Genomic DNA, 18,565 nt, shown 5'->3' with positions numbered 1-18,565 from the left:
ATTACTCATAAATGACTGATGTTGTTATATGGTTCTACTTATTCTTAAATGGAGCAACTTCAAACAAATAGTGTGTGTGTGTGTGTGTGTGTGTGTGTGTGTGTGTGTGTATTTTAAATCTGAAGTACAAGTAAAGTATAAGCTAGTAATTCTACTCATACTAAAAGAGAGAAACTCAGGATATTCTTATGTGGTGGAGAATGTTAGAAAGTAATTTTTAGAGACATATGACAGAACTTAATACCATAAAAGTTATCCCTCATGATGTTTGTGATGGACCTTAAGAAACTTCATTACAGAAGTCTACCTGCTATTGTTCCTGAACAAACCTTGCCTAATTTTCTTCTTTTTATATATGTTTTAGATTTATGTGGTGTGTGTGTGTTTGTGTGTGTGTTTAAGTGTTCACACACACATTTGTATTGAGGATAAAATCTCAACCATAGTAAAATTTGACATAATCCGGACAATTGTAACATTGATTACATTAATTCACTTATGACTGATGCATATACAGGGCTTCCACTGACCACTTGCACATGTGTCCCCAGCTCTACCTTTTAAACAGCTTTTACTACTAGAGTTAATTCCAAAATAATCCAAATAATTGGCCTTGCACAAACATGCTCTAAAGTCACTGAACACTTTCTTTTGGTAAAAACTCTGTACAATGTGCCTAAATCTACAGGTTGTGACTACTAACCATTATGCTACAGTGAAAAGTCATCATGTAGGGAGGTAAGTGGTCCTACCCTGTCTCACTTCAAAATCCCCCTTTGTTGTGCTGCCCAAATCTAAATAAATGCTTTTATTTATAGATAATTGCTTTTACTAAAAGATAATCTTTACCTGTAGAAATGTATTTTGAGGGGCACCTGGGTTAGTCAGTCAGTTAAGCATCTGACTTTGGCTAAGGTCATGATCTCATGGTTTGTGGGCTTGAACTCCACATCAGGCTCTGTGCTGACAGCTCAGAGCCTGGAGCCTGCTTCGACTTCTGTATTTCCTTATCTCTCTGCCCTTCCCCCACTCACACTCTGTCTCTGTCTCTCTCGCTTCCTCTAAAAAATAAATAAATATTTAAAAATTTTAAAAAAGAAATGTATTTTGAAAACATTTTACACAGCAATTTTGTATCAATTGAAAGTAACCTTTTATCAATAAAACACTATTGTTTGGCTATTAAAAAACACTTGTGACTGATGCACTTGTGCATTACCTGTTTAACTATCTAATGTTGACATCAACTAGTTCGTTGATTATACTCTCACTAATGTTAGGAATACAGATTTCCTTCTATATTATTTTTGTTTATGTTTTACTGACCTTTTTGGGGTAATGTTAAAATCAGTCTACAAAGTAGTGACACTTGGTGAGTAGGTTTATTGCTGTAACTCATATTTTATTCAGTTTTTGATCCCTAGAGGTCAGCAGTTTGTTTTGTATTTTTCAAAATTCTGAATGTTAACACAAGGAATACAAAATATCTTATTAGAAACTAATATTGACATTTTAACAATATTTATTCTTCTAATCCATGAGCATGGAATGTTTTTCCATTTCTTTGTATCTTCTTCAATTTCCTTCATAAGCTTTCTATAGTTTTCAGCATACAGATCCTTTACATCTTTGGTTAGATTTATTCCTAGGTATTTGATGCTTCTTGGTGCAATTGTGAATGGGATCAGTTCCTTTATTTGTCTTTCTGTTGCTTCATTATTAGGGAGGGAACCAAACCATAAGAAACTCTTAAAAACTGAGAATAAACTGAGGGTTGATGGGGGGTTGGGAGGGAGGGGAAAGTGGGTGATGGACATTGAGGAGGGCACCTGTTGGGATGAGCACTGGGTGTTGTTATATGGAAACCAATTTGATAATAAATTTCATATTTAAAAATAAATAAGTAAAACAGAAAAAAAGAAACTAACATATATATGGGGTGCCTGGGTGGCTCAGTTGGTTGAGCATCCGACTTCGGCTTAGGTCATGAACTCATGGCTTGTGAGTTCCAGCCCTGCGTCTGGCTCTGTGCTGACAGCTCAGAGCCTGAAGCCTCTTCAGATTCTGTGTCTCCCTCTCTCTCTGTTCCTCCCCTTCTCGTACTCTCTGTCCCTCCCTCAAGAATAATAAATCAACATTAAAAAAATAAAAGCTTAAGAAGAAGGAAACTAACATGTATGTTTTAGTTCATGCTTTATCCTAATAAATGACAGTTCTACTTAGTCTGGATTTGTAGAGTAACTTCTGTGGAGGTTTGAATTATTCTTTTGATTAGAAATGTACATCCTTTCCTCTATGAGCTTTCAAAATAACTACCATATTGGGCCAATTCCAGGTAGCAAAGATATGCTTTTGGTTGATTTCTGATTTCCTCAATGTGAACTAGACTTCCTGTCTCATCCAAGCAGAAGAGTCAATCAGGCAATTTTACATCATTAGTAAGTGAGCTGGCTATGCTCAGATCCTTGCAACATCATCACTTTGACCAGTCACACAATTCTTATCAGGTGTTTGCAAAGCACTTCCATTGGGAGTTATTTACTAAAATTTGCAGCCTTATAGCATTTAGCTTGGATTTTAAGTTGGGCCAGAATAAAGTTAACAATAAACCTTTTATGCTCCCATCTAATGGGTTATGGTGACAACACATTTGCTTTTTTAGTTTCTTTTTTTGATTCTGGAAAAGCAGAGCTAGAGCTCTTCTTTTGTGTATTTTGCAAAGCATTTATTCACTTGACCTGAACTTTTAGTATAATTGAACTATGGATTTAAAATTTCACCTCAATTCTACTTCCCAGAGGTTTTCAAACTTTAATGTGCATCAAAATTATGTGGAAGAACCCAGATAGGATGAAAATGAGGCTCCTTAAATACTGGTTGCATCTCTCTCCTCCAGATTCTAATTCACAACATCTCTAAAATTGGAAACTTGCCTTGTCCAGGTAATTCTGTTGCATGCCTTCCAAGGATTATGCTTTGAGAAACACTAGCTGAGAGAATACTGCTAAAGAAGTCAGTCACAGGTTTGCTTTTCTTGTGAGCATGTTAGTGCTCTCTCTCTCTCTCTCTCACACACACACACACACACACACACCAAACTCATTTTCATAGGCCCCAAGTTGTTTTATCTAAGTTCCTAAGAGCTGTCATGAAAATATAAGTCCTTCACCTGCACCCCAGTGTTTATCGCAGTGCTATCAACAATAGCCAAAGTATGGAAAGAGCCCAAATGTCCACCGACGGATGAATGGATAGAGAAGATGTGGTATATATATACAATGGAGTATTCCTTGGCAATCAAAGAGAATGAAATCTTGCCATTTGCAACTATGTGGATGGAACTAGAGGGTATTATGCTAAGCGAAATTAGAGGAAGTCAAATATCATATGACTTACATCATATGAGGCCCTTAAGACACAGAACAGATGAACATAAGGGAAGGGTAGCAAAAATAATATAAAAACAAGGAGGGGGACAAAACATAAGAGACTCTTAAACATGGAGAACAAACAGGGTTACTGGAGGGGTTGTGGGAGGGTGGATGGGCTAAATAGGTAAGGGGCATTAAGGAATCTACTCCTGAAATCATTGTTGTACTATATGCTAACTAATTTGGATGTAAATTAAAAATATATATATAAGTCCTTGGTCAAGGGAAATCTGTCAAGGGAGTGCAGGGATAAAGCAGTCTCAGCCATTGAAATAGTAATTTTTTTCATTTACCATTTAAGTAAAAAGTGCACTGAGTATCACATGCCGGAGAAAAAAAATAATTCAAAATTATCCTTGGGTCAGTGGTCATCATTCATATACAAAGATATTAAGTTTATGTATTTATTCATACAATTCAAGTGTTATGCCTGATATAGAAACAAAATGGCTTCTTGGTATGGAAGTTCAAGACATTGCTCTGTGAAGATTTATTTTTATTTGAAGTTTTATGTAAGTTATACTGTGCTTTGTATGTTTTTTATTACAAAGCAATTAAACAGGTTGCCCTCTCATAATTCAAAATATAAGGCTGGTAACCCTCAGTTTGTTCTCCATATTTATGAGTCTCTTCTGTTTTCCCCCTCCCTTATGGGAAGAGTTGTGGGAGGGGGGGATAGACTAAATAGGTAAGAGGCACTAAAAAATCTACTGCTGAAATCATTGTTTCACTATATGCTAACTAATTTGGATGTAAATTTAAAAAATTAAAAAGTAAAACAAGTCAAAATACAAGGTTGGGATTATTTTAAAAGTAACCCACTCATACTTGTTTTTAGTTTAGCAATATGCAGGCGTGGAATAAGACTTTCAATATAAAATCAATAGGATTGGCTAATTACAAAATCATTTAGATAGAGGTTCTTTAAAATTATATATTGCAAGTATGGAGATATTTAAAAGGTTATTAAAAATTTAAGAGGTTATTTTCTGACTGTTCTTTTTAAATTTATAAATCTGCAAAATATCTTGTCAGTAAAGCAAGTGTTTTTTTTTAAGTGTATAGGTGCTACTTGCTTTAAATAGATCAGTTATAAAAAGATTCAGATATTCAAAACTGATGAATTAGAAAGTAATCATTGGTTTTATGAAATTATTTTTTCCATATAAAAGAATTTGTCATAGGATTTCTTTAAATAGCCAGATTTCCTACTGCATTAAAATAGGATTTGATTTAAATGCAACTTTTCTGGAACACTTTTAATATATAAATTATTGCAGACTTGTGGGATGTTATTGTAGACATTTCTTTTTATTCCTTCAGAGGATGTAGATCAGTAAGAAGGGGTTTAATAACAAATAGACATGTTACATTAGTGCGTTTAGGTCATTTGTCAAAGATGACAACAGCTAACAGTTTTATTTCCTACAGCATATTTTAGGTGGCTGTTATTTTAAAGATATTTTCCCTTTATTCTCACATTGAATTTTGTGAAGACGGCTAGTTGAAGTGTTAAGAATAGAACGGAAAGTTGATTATATGATAGTGAGAATGTAGAATGGGTGATAATGGAAGAAGGAGAAGAGGAGTGGGAGAGGGTGGGAGAGATCATGTAATAGGGTCTGCTGGGATTAGAGGAGAATGTCTGCCTTGAGAAGGTCAAAGGCAGACATAAATTACTGGGGATTCCCAAAATGAACACAAGCAGAAAGCCAGCTCTAATTAACTGTACTTGGAAGATAACTCACCATTAACCTAACAAATCATTCACAACTGCATGATTTTATTTGGCTTTTTAGAAATGCACATAGGCTATTTAGGGAGAAAAAAAAAAAAACTAACCTGTTCTTTGGTGAATATGCAAATAATACCCATCCTCCTGATAATTGTAGACAGCTTTAGAGTTCCAGATTTGGGTCTCTTCACATGTTAGGATAATCTTTTAATCCATTTGTGTCTAAGTGCCATGGCTAGAAAGAGAGGTTTATTGTATGGATATTTTCAAAGATTCACTCATAGGTTACTAATTAAGCAATAGTAGCAACACAATCTGGACACACAAAGCTTGGCGAAATTGCAGAGTGGAAATTGGGATCAGTTTTTGGTGAAGATGTTCAAATGAATGGCTTCAGTAAGTGCTTTTAATTTCACTTTGCCAAGTTATAAGTAACTGTAGTGCATTGTTGTAGGTGTCATTTAGACTGCATAGCTTATTATAATGACCTTCCTCTGGTGTGTAGAATGGCTGCTATTTACACAGGAAGGAATTTCACATCAGGTTTGAAATCAGGCTTTTTTGGTGCTGGCTCTTTGTTTCTTTATTCCTCTGCTGTTAATGCTGAGGCATTGGGATGAAAGTGGGTTTAGGAAAAATAGTGGAACATAGAGCTATGGTGGAGAGTTGGAGGAATAAACAGAATGGAGAATAAACAGGAGAAGTGATTTTAAGCCAAGAACTATGTAATAATCATAATAGGGACACACAGAGAGCTAATGTCTATTGAGAGCTCATTTGTGGCAGATGTTGTGCTTAGTGTTTTTCATTCATTTACTCATTTAATTCTCACAACAATGACATGAGTGTGGATACTATTATTGTTTCCATTTTATTGAGGAAAAACCTTAGGCGAAGAGATATGGCTTAGGTCACATATTTTGTAATTGGCAGAGCACGGGTATGAATCTAGGTCTTCCTGATTCTCACATAAACTTTTAACCATCACCAAGCACAAACCATATAATTTCATTCACAAAATATATATTATATACATTTAAAAATGTCAAAATATTGATCATAATGTCCATTATTCCACTATAATGTCCTTTCTGAACATTAACTATTTGGTCTTCATTAATTTCCTATTGGATTTTAGATACCACCAAAAAGGATACACATGACATTTTGGAGCTCTCAGTGAACACCTTAGATGAGATCAGTAGAAATGGGACACAGAATTAAATCTGAGCTTAGGATAGTGCCAAGAGAGAAACAATAAAAAGTGTGGTGACAGGAAGGCAAGAACGTACACACAATGGAATTTGCCAAAATTCATATTTTGGCACCAAATGGCCCTATTAATATGGAAATCCATACTGAGAAAAAATGGATTCCCGTGAGGTTCATTGCAGTTGTCATAATAATTTCAAGCTAGAGGAAGTGAAGCAATGGAGAACATCCTGGTTAAACAATGTTTATTCAGCTGGTAAAGAGCAGTCAACACATAAATTGATGCCTACTCTGTGCAACAAGAATCATAGGATTCAAGTTTCTTAATGTGACTCTGAAAGCAGATGGCTAGAGACAGAATTATCTTCCCTTTGGAACCTGGGAATTTTTTTTTCATTAGAACAAATAGTGCTTCAAACAGTGTTTCCAAACTTTGTTCTGTGGAGCTCCAGTTCTAAGAGATGTTAATAGTTATTTTTGGAAGACAGATAGGAGAGGAGAGGAGAGGATTGGAGAGAGGTTCTGTGACAATGTGTTTATCTGCTAGGTTAAAGTTAAACAGATTTCTTTTTTGCAAGTCATTTCAAGGTATCTTAGTGCATATAATATTCTAATATGTATTACATTTTCTAAAAGGAGAATGAGAAGGACATTTCTTAAACTTGTAAATCCACACAATATTTCTGCCCCCACCCCCGCCCCAAGTAAACTATGGCTCAGAGATTTTAGACCATTTGTCCTGGGTAGCAGCTGGTGAATGGCATGGCCACAACTAGTGCCCCTATCTTCTGATTCATAATGTAATGCCTTTCTATACGATTCCACTGTTACTCTGTCCATAGTCCCTTAATCCTGGGTTCTGGGCCAGAAGGAGGGGAGACACGTTCCCCAGGTGGACTCCAAAATTAGTGACTTCAGAGGTCATGTCTAAGGATCCCTGAAATAACCCGTTATCTAAAATGTTCATTTGCCAACCCATTGTTTTGGCTTAAAGAAAAATAGCTGTGATTCTATTCCTTCCATAAAAGAAAAAGTATTTATTGCCGATGGCTGAATCCAAACCAGCAAAGGAGCAATGCCCTAATCAATAGTCAAATGCTTCTAGAAACCAGGCAAGTCATGTACCTGAGTGGGTGTGCAAAGCAACAGAGAGAGGCAAGTTGGAGAGTACTAGCAGCCCTCGCTGATTGTTGTCATGTGAAATTAAGGATAAGATACTACTAGGCACTCTAATTTTTGAAGAGATCATGGAAGTCTGGATTATGTGGAAATCTCTGGTTTGTTGAGCAGCGTGTGGACCAAATAAAACATGCTTATATGGTAAATTCACTTTGGGGGCTGTCTTTTTGAGGCCTTTACCTTAAAGAGTTTGGTTCAGTAGCACTTTTAAATAAGCAAATGACTGTGTCGCTGGCTCAGTCTTTGCTCCACATTTCCATCTCCAGCAGTGAGTGGGGGGGAAAAAAAAAAAAAAAACAAACAAACAAAAAAAAACCTTAAGTGGCCTGGAGAGTAGTTAATAGACAAACTGAGAACAGCACTCAGAAGCCATCCTAATCATACCATCCAACAGACTGGTTGATCCAAGCAGAAAGTGAAGGGTACAATTTATGGATGTAATACTACAGGAGGGGTATTGACAAATTGATCACCTTACAGAGAAAAGCAATTTAGATGATGAAGCAAGTTGGTCTCAAATGTTACAGATAGTTGAAAAGCCCTAGGGATAAAGCACCCACCTTGAAGCTCCCCCAAGCAGTGCGGATGTGAAACAGAGGGGAACAACTCATTAGCATATGTTCTCTCTTCTTCATGTTCTAAGCAACAGTTAACATGATCTGAATGTCTGTGTCCTGATTATTAGGTGAGAATGTATCTCATTTGTACCTTTTGTGTGACTTAATGAGGAAAGCCCTCAGCAGCCAGTAGTTGTTGGCCACATTAAGGAAACTTTCACATGACTGACTGTGCATTTCATAATTGACTGTTCTTTTGCACAGTCGCAGGTGCAAAAATCTTATGACCGAAACCGGCTTGTAGCAGCTCCTTTGCCTTTCCTCCTAGGCCTCCCTCACCCAATGCCTCTGGTGACCCTGGCCTTTCCTAGCCTACCCAGACCACTGTGAATGACATCTTTGTCCCTTCTCTCACTGTTAAATGTCCTAATGTCCTATCTTTTCTGTAGCCCATCTCCTTAGATCCTTGCTTTCTGCTGGGCCTAATCTAGTACTTAAATAAAATAAAAAATTGCTGACCCATAATGGCCCCAAAATGTTTCCCTTCACAGCTAACATATTTGCAATTTAATAGATATTTCAATTCTGTAACTCATAGGCATGACTAATGGTGGGAATTCCTGGCAGCTTCCCCGTGCCTGGGGGGGCCTTTCCCAGAGTGTCACAATTCATTCCCTGCAGGTGGCTACTTGCTCCCTCTTGAAGCAAGGTCAACTCTACCCATGACCTTGGGTGACTAGGAGAAAAAAAAAAAGCCTTCTTAGAATTAGTGGGAAGGAGGGCCTTGAGTATCAGTCTAAAGAGTGATTTTTTCCCTTCCTCTTCTGCCACTGTTGTTTTGTCTTTCCTTTCTTTCCCCTATTTCTCTCCCCCTACCTCAACCTATCACACAGGGATATCTATTAATGCTCTTGGTGACAGACAGGGGCAAAGATATTTCCAGTCTCTGTCCCAGGAAAATATGTGTTTGCATGTTTCTATGCCTTATAGGGAAATGAACAAATACTATTAACTGTCCCATCAGCAGAAAGCTGGGCTTGTTTCTCTGCAAAGTCAGTGACTGTGAGAATATTCATTCCTGTGGGTTTGTTTTGTAAGTAGCTGTGCAGGAGACCAGCTCAGAGCACCGAGGGTGAGCAAGTTAGAGCACATGGCAGCAGGATATGGCAAACATGCCCAATCCAGATCAGTTCCACTCTAATGGCTCTCTTCCATCACCTGAGGTTATCATTGACTCCTTGGGCTGACTCCTCTGACTTGAGTTAGGGGTGGGGGAGGGGGTTCTTGGGAAGGAATTGCAGTCTGACTGCTAGGTGTATAGACTCCTGAGATTCATGGCACAGATTTTCCTTGGCCCATTATGTTAATTTGTGAAAGTCTCAGCTACCTTCCTCTCCTCCAACCTGAAAGTAGTGGTTTAAACATGCTAAGAATATTCTATCACACCCCTATTCTAGAGGATGAAAACTGGGAGCTTTGTATGGTGGGAAATTAGCCATGAACCAGATGCTCAGAGGGCAACCATTTATTGGGTCAGGTATTGTACTTTACAATTAGTCAAAGTTCACAACAACCTTGGAAGTTTGAATGTATCTCCTCTATTTTATAAGAGAAGAAATAGAGGCTCAGAGGACATAAGTTACTTGTTTATGATCGCACAGCTAGTAAGTGGTGGAGCTAGGATTCAAACCCACATTTGTTACAAAACCTTGTTCTTAAAGCAACCAGCTACAAACTACCTGCATGGCTCCTGTCCACAACAATGCTCAACAAATGCCACTAGTTCATTTCCTTCCTGCTTGCTTGCCTGCTTCATGGTCTTTCATGCCTCTTTGCCAAGATTCCTTTGTACTTCTGTACTTCTTGCATGAAGCTTTCACAGATTAATCTTATTTCGATCTCTTTAGAGTCACCTGTTTCTTTCTCCTAGTTTCCCTTGGCAATTTTGCAAAGTTTTTACCACACTGTCTGACACTAGTTTATAATTAGTTATCTTAAAGTACTTCGTGTAAGTTTTGTCTCATCAGATTAATGTCCTCCATGTTCCATTGTTCCCCATGCAAAGGTTTACCTTAACATTCACATACAACATACAATTATGGAGCTAGGAGCTGAATCTTATGTTTTCACATATATGATCTTATTTTTAAGCATCTCAAAAGCCTGTGAAGTATTGTCATTTTAGCCCCACTTTCCTGATGTTGAAGTTGAAATTCAAAGAAGTTAAGTAATTTTTCTCAGTTTTCTACAGTAACTAAGTGATAGCACTGGAATGAAGGTTCAGGTGGTGGTGGTTGTTTTCTCAAAGCCTGTGCCCTTTCTACTAATAAATGCTTATAGAACTATATGTTTTTCATAGTGCTACAATATGATTTGACTCTAACAAATTTTTTTATGTGGAGATGGATAAGACCTTTTGCTGAGAAAAATACCTGGAGGAAGATGTTTCTAAGAAATTTTAGCTAAACAAAGAATTTGATTCTTAGAGAAGACCTATGGAAAGCTGAAGATTTTATTTGTTCCCTTGGGCCCTGCTTCAGAAAAACATGATTCAAATCCTTAGTATGATAGTAGTTGTGTGGCTTTGAGAAAAAATAATTTATTCTTCTGAACTTCAGTTTTTACCCCCATGCAAAATGGGAGGTGTTGCTGTGTTGAGTGAAGAAAATATATGAAAAGCACTTAGAATGGTGTCTGGTAAATAGTAGGTATTCATTAAATGATATTATTTATTATGATTGGTATCATTTTCAGCAGCATTATTATTATTACTGGAAAGCTTGCAAAGATGACCTCACACCCATTTTACCACAAGAAAGCAGTCTGACAAATGGTTTAAGACAAATTGCTATTTTTAATAGGGTGCTTCATTTGCAGGGGATGAATTTTTTAAAAATTAGGAAGTTAACCAGGGGCTGTGACAAACTCAAGCAAAAGGGTACATACATAGGTGTTTCAGGCCAAATTATTTCATTCAAGGAGATGCAGTCATGTGGAATAGTTTGTCAATTAAGGTGGTCAGAGCAAATATTGTCTATATAAATGAGCTTTTGCAGCCAGCAACACATTTTAATGATGTGTGAGCCAAGAGAAAAGGCTGCTGAGACAAAGCTGAGGTGGAAATGAGTCCTGAGGACAAGCATGTTAAGGAGAGTGGCCTTTTCCTGTCCAGCAATTCATTATGTCATTATGATTAATCACTGATGGTTTATAAAGGCAGTTAAATGGCCTCCTTTGGCTGTCAAATAGGAAAATAATTCATCAATTCAAGTATATAAGTCATTTCTTGGTACATGGTGTACTTTATATAGATAGAAATCTTTCTGTGATTTGGCACTATGCTCCAGTGGGGATTCTGAGGAGCAACTATGGATCTTCAGGCAGAGAAAGATGATTACTTTCCGGGGCATGTTGTTTTGATTCTGTCTGACTGGCTAGGAAAAACACCCCCTTGTGTGTCTGGCATATAGTAGTCAATTAACAGGTTTGTTGAATGAGTGAATTTAAATTTTTTGTGTGTTTTGAATCCTTTGAATCAGAGCCCACCACCTATAGTGTCTGATAACTCACTCCAGTGTATTCTGGGGGAAATGAGATAAAATGGCAGTAATGATTATGTTCAGAATGTATTGGGTCAATACTGAGTTGTTTGCTCAATTTTTATGGTCAGGGCATCATAGTTTAACTATAACTCTGGCATAAAAGTTACATGAAAAATAATTGGGCTTTTATTTTTTCTGACAAAAGCCTCTTTAAATCATGATTTAATCACCTAACCCCCCTTGCTCCTATGATCAAACACCTGGTAGTATCTATATCCTTACATTCTTTACCAGTAAAATTAACTTCATGATACTAATTAGTTTACCTCCTGTCTCACATATGAAGTGAAAGGTGAAAAAGACATTCGGGGAGAAGTGAACAAGTATTTATTATCTAATTCTATGATTATCAACCCTGGACCCACAATTAATATATTTGATATTGTCTTCACATTCATCAAATTCTCATTGTGCTGGGTGAATAGAAGTTAACTCTATTCTAAGAGTTATAAGAGTTAATAAGTTAACTTTTATTTTAAGAGACATGGTTCTGCTCTAATTGAGCTTACTAGTGTAATGAAGGATGAGGAAAACATAGAGATTAAACAAATAACCACAGGATAAGTATATAATTAATAATTGCAATAGGTTATAAAAAGGAAAATAACAGAATATGCTTTATATTGTATCATTGGGGAAGTTCTACTTGAAGCAAAATAACATTTAGACTGGACCCTGAAGGTTAAGAAAAAGCCATCTAGGTGAAGAATGGTCAAGAATGTGTCAGTGGAAATAGCATATTTTGGCTTTGAAGTGCCAAAATCCTTGCAAGCTTAGGGAACATAAAGAGAGCAGTGTGGCTGGATCATGGGGAGTAGCAGGGAGAGTGAGGCAAAATGAGATTTGAATGGTAGGCAAGAGCCAGATAACACAGTGTCTTGGAACGTTTTGGCCTTTCTCCTAAGATCAGGAGGATGTCATTGAATAATTTTAAGAAGAAAAATGTCACATTCCTTCTGACTTACATAAAAATAATCTTCCTCTGGATGCTGTATGGAGAATATATGGAAGAAGGCAGAGAGATAAGTTAGTATTGTAGCATCTCAAAGCAAGATGATGGTGACTTGAACTAGAGTGGTAGTAATAGAGATAGAAAACTGTGGACAGATTCAAGAGATATTGTAGAAATAGAAATGGTTCCTAGATTTTTAGTTTTAGTAATACAATAGACAGTAGTGCTATTTACTAAAATGGGGAAGACCAAGGGAGGCAAGATTTTGTGGAAAGATTTAAGAGTTCTATTTTGGACATGTTTTATTTGAGATACCTATTAGACATCCTGGAGATGTTGAATAGGCAGTTGGATATATGAGTCTGGAATTCAGAGAGAAGTCTGGGATAGAAATATAAATTTTAGAACTGTTTTCATGGTATGTATAGTAGTATACAATGAAGTATTAAATTTTGTGGGGCAACTGACACTATTATAGGAGATCAATGCAAACTGAAGCATGTAGGTCCCATATTATATATTTTCTCCAGAGAATCATAACAGGGTAAGAAAGCTATTTGTCATGATTTTCCCAAACCTCATCGAATGTTAAATATCATGCATGATGTTTGTACCTGTATTTTTGCTGATAGTGGGGATGACATCCTGTGTTTAGCTGACATTTGAATCCTTCAGTGCTAGAGAAATATAACTAATGACATACTAAATGTAGTCACTATTATATATGTCAGGCACCATGTTAATCACTTTAAATACATTTATTTTCCAATCATTACCATAGTTCTAAAAAGTACAGGCCCCTACTTATAAATAAACTCAGTCTCAAGAAGTTACATGACTTGCCCAAGGCCACACAACAGCTATGCTGTACTCTTCCACGTTCCAATCTCACACTTTGGGAAAATGACTCTAAATTACTTTTCAGATTCTTCCAATTTCCTAACTTTTTGAAAACTGAAGGAAAAAGAAAGAATAGATAGAGATATGCAAACTTGCTGCTAGATCACCTCAATTTTGAATAAAAGCCTTATAAATTTGATTGTTGCCAGGGGCCTGTCTCTAGACTTCTGGTAAACCTCTACAACCTGCTGTTCAGGTCCCCACTGCTTTCTTTTCTTCCAGCCAGGTTTTTTGAGATAAAACTGATGTATAAGCTAGCTGGTTATTCTGAAGCTGCCTGACTGCCTAGATTAACAGCTGCCTTCATACCCTCTGGATACCTTGTTCTGAATTCTTAGTTTGAGGACTATCCACAAGAGGACAAGTCCCTAATTGTGGTACAATTAAAGGAGCATAGAGCCTGGTACATAGTTGGTTCACAGTAAATGATAGATATTATTATTATAATTTTTATCATCTCATTGAATGATAACTTAAAAGACCTATGGAATAGGTGTTACTATTTTACTGGTGAAGAAATCAAGACTCAACGAGGTTAAGTAATTTGTCCAAGGTCACACAGCAAATAAGGGACTGAGTTGTTATTTGAAGGTCAATCTCTCTGATTCCTAAGTTCATAATCCATGCATTCTCAAGTTTAATGACTAAGTGAAGCCAGGAACTGTTAGAGAACACTGGGAAGTAAAGTAGATAGGCAATGTAGACTTGATTATTGGAGGGCCTTGAATATTAGGGAGTATAACTCATATTCTTAGAATATTTGGGAATATATACTATGGAAAGTAAGGATTTTCCTCACTGATAAATAAGATCCAGCTTTTGCACATTGGGTACCTGTTTTCCAACTGAATTCCCTTACAAATGTACATGAGCTCTGTTCCTTCGCCCATGCCTGTTAGAGCCAAAAAGGCTTACCTTACCTTATGCTATCTGGTTTGCACAACTTTCCTCCTTGTAGTTCCTCATTTAACTCAGTTCAAGGAAGATTTTTCTGAATCCTCTTCTCTGCAAAAGCACTATGCTAGTTGATGTTGCATTGGTTGTTGGGGACATGTAGGTGCAATTCATCAAAACAACTAGCCTGTACAAATCTAGGGGGTGTGGAGAGCTAGGAAGAAAGATACTGGAGAGATAGCCAATGTCATTTTCTTGGTGCTTCTGCAAGAGAGAGCATATATTTATCCTGCCCTGTAGTCAAATATTCTCCAATTCTCAGAGGCTTTTTAAAAAATTAATGAATTATTTTCTACTCACTTGGAATTCTAGCTACACAGACTTCTGATTTACCCAATAACATTTGCAAACAAGAAGTACCTTCAAGAGTTGATAAGAACTAGAAGAGACTTTGAAGAACATACACTCTTATAACCTCATTCTGTAGATGAGGTAGCAGAACCCAGAAAGGTTAATTTATATGCCCCAAATACAGTTTGGGAATAACTAAGCTGGGGATTTTCCTAATACAGTGATGTTTTCCACCACTTTCTATAGTGCCTTTCTAACTTAATCCCAAACATTTGCCTCAAAGTCTTTTTAATGCCAAATTTAATCAATATCTTCATTATAATTGAAATATTTAAGTCAAATTAATGTAAGGCCTTCAGAGAGTTCTGCTGATCAGGTTTATAAAGGTCATTCAAGCAAAACTGTAGAAGTATATGGGAGTTTTGACATTTACCAGAAGCCGTTAGCTTATATTCTTCAATTACTCTCAGGATTTATAATAAAAGAAGACCATTTTAAAACTAACCTTGGCAGACTCCATATTTATCCCTTTTTCGTTGGTTCATAAGTCAGTTTTCTAATCCAGACACTTTTTTGGTCCTCAAAATATGCATCCTTCCTCAGAGATGATATGCACTGCAAAATCACCTCATGAACTACTTCATGAACATTAAAGTCTATTAACAGGGACATACCAAGAAGCAGAACAGAAAAAAATCACTCCAGCAGCCTCCCTTGCTCTAGAGAAGTATGGCAGAGTGGAAAGAGTACAGGGTTTAAAGTCAGAAAGATTTGGCTTACAATTCTTTTTGTACCACTAACTCATTGGGTGACCCTGGGCAAGTTATTGAACTTCTCTGAGACTCTGTTTCTACATATGTTTGTATATCTTTGTCTTACAGAGTTGTTGGGAGAAGTTGAGATAACAGAGTAAATGACAGCTATTTCTATTATTGTGATTGTTATTATAATTATTATTTATGCTTTTATGACTAGTGCTACTAGTAATAGTAGTACCAGTGCTATTACTATTACTATCACTAATCTACTTAGTAAGCTGCAAAGGAAGAAAATGTCCCATGTGTATATTGGCAGTTGGAATCATCTCAACAACAAACAAGACTTGAGACAGGGTAAGACAAACAATGATAGAACAAAACAGTTCATAATAACACATTGTAAGCTAGAGAGTTCAAACAACCTACAAAATAAAAACAGTACCTTAGTCGAGTTGCAGAAAATATAACTTTATAAATTCATTTTTTGAAAAATAACCCTTTCATTTAACTAGACTGTAAGTTCCAACAGTGAGTGAAACAATGGGCTAAATATCTTGATAAAAGTCTACGAAGGTTGCTATGGAAGCCCAGAGGCTGAGAATCTTCTAGAGACTGGGTAGAGTTGGAGAACTCTGGGCAGAGTCGGTGGGAAAGGGAAGCCAAAGAAAAGAGGGATCACTGTGGAGTTGGGTTATTTTGGATTTGATATGCACTCATCTGCTGGACCTGTCCACTAGGCATTAAATTTTCAAAGGGGAAAAAATGACTTTTTTCCAGTTCTTATCTCCATCCTCTCCTTAGGGACACTAAACAAACTGGCTGTATATTCCATGCTTGTGTATCAAGAGGGAATTCCTATTCCTAGTGTCACTGACAGATTTCTCAGTCTCTAGCAGACTACTCAGTGTTGCTATACCTTTATAAGATACAATAGGCTCCTAAAAAGTGGTGTCTAAATTAAACTGGGGTAAATTAAATCTTGCTTTAAATAAACTGGGTAGTTTGCTATTCAGTTCTCCAAATTAAAACATCATTTTGTAATCTTTTTCCATATATTCCCATTTAATTCCTCAACTTTGCTTAAGGCAGCACCAATTTTTTTTATTTACCTAAGTTTTCTTTAATTTCTAAATAGATTTTTCTTACATAAATTTATTTTTTTAGTTTTTTTTTTTACATTTATTTATTTTTGAAAGACAGAGTGAGACAGTGCATGAGTGGGGGAGGGGCAGAGAGAGAAGGAGCCTAAGAATCCGAAGCAGGCTCCAGGCTCTGAGCTATCAGCACAGAGCCCGATGTGAGGCTTGAATTCACAAACTGGGTGACCATGACCTGAGCTGAAGTCAGACACTTAACTGACTGAGCCACCCCGGCACCCACATCATAATTTATTTTTAAATAAACTTTATTGTGATATAATTTACATTCAACAAAATTCACTCATTAATGAATTTTGACAAATACATGTACTCTTATAACCCTGAAAAGTTGCAGTTAATCTTCTTTACCCCTGGTCCCAGGCAGCCACTTTTTGTCACTAGATTAGTTTGGGCAGGATTAACATTTAATGGCTTCTGGTGAATATTGTTGTGAACATATACTGGGGGAAAACGATCCCTACATCTTTTTTTACTATAAAATAAAATTTTTATTTCCCAACCTTAAGGCTATCTATGAATGATTGCATAGAGTAGGGAAAAAAACACTGACCACATCACGCTTGCTCTAGTATGCTTCCTAGGGTCGTGGTAGTGGTAGTGGTAGCATTTTCAAAGAGGGAATTCTGAGAAAGATATTCTTTGGGGCTACAAAATAATGGGACTTTATTTACAGGAAGTCAGTTAATCATTTCCATACAAATTAAGTTATTGTGTATTGGTACTCTCTTTTACTTTTTATTAAAACTGTCATTTTTAGCCTTCATATGTCAAGGGTAGTTTATCAGAAGGGGCACAAGACTTGCCATACAGACTAGGGTTTAAATTCCTGTCCCACCCTCTTGCCAGCTATATGAACCTAGACAAGTCACTTAGCTTCTCTGAGCCTCACTTTTCCCTGTCTGTAAAGTGGGAATAATAATATATTCCTTCTAGGATTATTGTGAGGATTAAAAGGAGATATTGTATATAAATTCTGCCTACCACAGAATAGCCTTTAACAAATGCAGGTCCTTATAATCCCAAATCATAGATCATCAACAAGTATTTGCTGAACACATAATGTTCCTGATAAAGTGCTAAGGAGGACCTGAGAGGATCCAGAGGAAGAGTAAGTTATGAGTTTATGTAATGATGAAACTAGATGAGGTCTTACACTAAACCTCTCCTTTTACTTGAGATCAAGAGAATCTACAGAGGAGTAAAGTGACTTGCTTGAGGTCAATAACCAGTGTGTTTATTCATCCATTTAATGAACAAATATTTACTGAGTATCCACTATATTCTGTGTATTGTTCTAGGGAATAAAGATTTAGCAGTAGCTAACAAAAATAACCCAACTACCTTCATGGAATGTACATTCTAGTCAGAGAAGATAGGAAGATAGACCATCGACAAATGAGCGTTGTGTGTGCATGTGTGCATGAGACAGAGAGAGAGAGAGTGGGGGAGGAGTGCTATAGGGAAAAATAAAGCACGAGGTAGGAAATTTTGACCACATTTTACAGAATGGTCAGGGAAAGTCTCAGTGATAAAGTGGTATTTTAACAGAGACCTGACAGAAGTGAGGTAATTAGCCATGCTGACATCTCAGAGATGATTTTTCTAGGCAGATAGTTAGCAAATGCAAAGGTTCTGGATGGGAGCCTTCAGACTTCAAGGGGCAACAAGGAGGCCAGAGTGTCTGGAGCAGAGTGAGCAGTAGACAGAGAATTAGGAGATGAGGTCAGAGAGGTGATGGTGGTAGGGTCAGATCATGTAGGGCTGTGTAGGCAATGGTAAGGATTTGGGCATTTACTCTTTGATGAAAAGCCATTGGAGGATTTTGAACAGAATC

At 36.8% G+C, this 18,565-nt stretch overlaps 1 long non-coding RNA gene across 1 annotated transcript; it reads left to right on the top strand.

The window, feature by feature from the left end:
• Positions 1 to 3,484: 3,484 nt before the first annotated feature.
• LOC121024980 (uncharacterized) lies at positions 3,485 to 4,191 on the top strand. Its single transcript, XR_005787898.1, has 2 exons — positions 3,485 to 3,555; positions 4,120 to 4,191. It is a non-coding gene; the product is annotated as an uncharacterized LOC121024980 (long non-coding RNA).
• The last annotated feature ends 14,374 nt before the right edge of the window (positions 4,192 to 18,565 follow it).

Source organism: Herpailurus yagouaroundi, unplaced genomic scaffold (genome assembly GCF_014898765.1).
Source record: "Herpailurus yagouaroundi ecotype Mexico unplaced genomic scaffold, PumYag 67416, whole genome shotgun sequence".
Classification (NCBI taxonomy): domain Eukaryota; kingdom Metazoa; phylum Chordata; class Mammalia; order Carnivora; family Felidae; genus Herpailurus; species Herpailurus yagouaroundi.
This window is presented reverse-complemented; position numbering and strand designations above follow the sequence as displayed.